The following is a 1653-nucleotide window of genomic DNA, read 5'->3' as shown; positions in this document are numbered from 1 at the left end:
TGCTTGTTCATCAAGTGCTACTGGAATCTGTGCATGTGTGTGTGAGAGACAGGCAAAACAAATAATTGGGGCAAATTCCACCTAGAGCCCTGATTTGGCAGTGTGTGCCTATTGCCTGAACAGACAAGAGTTACTGAAATTCAGGAGGCTTTGCATGTGAGGCTGGAGCGCCGATGTCAGATTTCAGCAGATTTCCACGTGCCTACAGATGTCCACAAGTGTTTCTAGAATTCCTTAAGCAGGATAAGACTACTTTGACTTTGGGAATGTGACCCTCTGAGTTTATCTGCAAGTTTTGGTGCTTAAATACTTTGGGAATCTCCTGAGTTTTTAAGCAGCTTTATGAGCTGAGATGCAGGTGGCTGCCTTTCAGAAATCACCTTAGCCCATCCCCCTTCCCTGTCCTGCTCTGCCCATACACATCAGCTTCCAGCTTTCTCAGAGCTGGCAATCCTCATTCAGTGCTTTTTCTCATTTCAGTGGGGGCCCATCTCTCTTTCCAGCTCTACCATGCTGTTTTAAATTCACCTTCTTCATTCTGTATCAACCTTTTGAAAATCTATTTAGTTTATTTTCAGTTACATTTTCCATGTAATCATATGTTTTTTTTGGATGATACTGAGAAGACAAAAGTAGTAGTTGATGGAAAGGTCAACACATATTTTTTATAATTTTTTCCACCTAATTTTTCAGACATGAAATAAAAATCTCATTTTCAAGATTAATGCTGGAGAGACTATTTTGTTTACTAAAAATGAGGAAGCTTGTTTCATCAGTTGTGTGCTCTCAGCTGGCCTTTTTTCCCCAATTGTGCTATTATCCACAGTACAATTTCTGAAGGTTCTAATCCTTCTATTTGGAATTTCTTTTAAACCAATGAGGACATTAGAAATAATTCACCGAACAATACCTTAGTTTTTTTCTTTCAGTGTCTAAAAACAAACAAGCAAGCAAGTTTCTAATTTCTGTAGTAGCCTTGGCAGCCGTGGGGAAAAAAAAAAACCCGAATGCTTCCCTCAGTAGCTGCTCGCTGTGCTTGTGGGTGGATAATAAACTGTGAGCAGCAGGGAGGGGAGGGAAGGAGCAAAGGAATCAGGAAGGGAGGTAGGAATGCGTCACCATCGCGGCGTTGGTGGTATAGTGGTGAGCATAGCTGCCTTCCAAGCAGTTGACCCGGGTTCGATTCCCGGCCAACGCAGCCTCGTTTTTGACGCCGCTCCCGGCGGGATGTCAGGCGGTGCTGCCCATCCATCCACAGGGAGCGGGAGAGACGGCAGTGCCGGGACCCTCGGGAAGGTCAGCAGAGAGTCTCCCGCATCGGGGGAGGAGCAGTCCGCGGTGACAGGGTGTGCCCGGACCGGCAGGGCAGGAGCTGGGGGTCCTGTCCCGGTTGGGATCCCACGTGGCACAGGGGCCAGCAAAGGTGCCATTGCCCTCATTCTGGCAGGTCTCATTCCACGAGGAATTTCCCAGAGGTCAAGGGAGCGTCCCTTCTGCTGAGCGCTGGTGAGGCTGCTCCTGGGGCGGTGTCGGTGTCCAGCTCTGTCCTCAATATGGGAGAGATGTGGGAATGCTGGAGAAAAGTGAAGAAGCTTGCAGGATCCCTGAGGACTGTGGCATTTCTGCTGTGAGGAAAGAGGAGAGGGCAAAGAG

At 47.7% G+C, this 1653-nt stretch overlaps 1 non-coding gene across 1 annotated transcript; it reads left to right on the top strand.

The window, feature by feature from the left end:
* The first annotated feature begins 1126 nt into the window (after positions 1-1126).
* TRNAG-UCC (transfer RNA glycine (anticodon UCC)) lies at positions 1127-1198 on the top strand. The gene has a single exon. It is a non-coding gene; the product is annotated as a tRNA-Gly (tRNA).
* Positions 1199-1653: the final 455 nt, after the last annotated feature.

Source organism: Lichenostomus cassidix, chromosome 2, assembly GCF_008360975.1.
Source record: "Lichenostomus cassidix isolate B80296 chromosome 2, HeHo_3.0, whole genome shotgun sequence".
Classification (NCBI taxonomy): domain Eukaryota; kingdom Metazoa; phylum Chordata; class Aves; order Passeriformes; family Meliphagidae; genus Lichenostomus; species Lichenostomus cassidix.
Note: the sequence above shows the minus strand (reverse complement) of the source record. Positions and strands in the feature narration are given on the sequence as shown.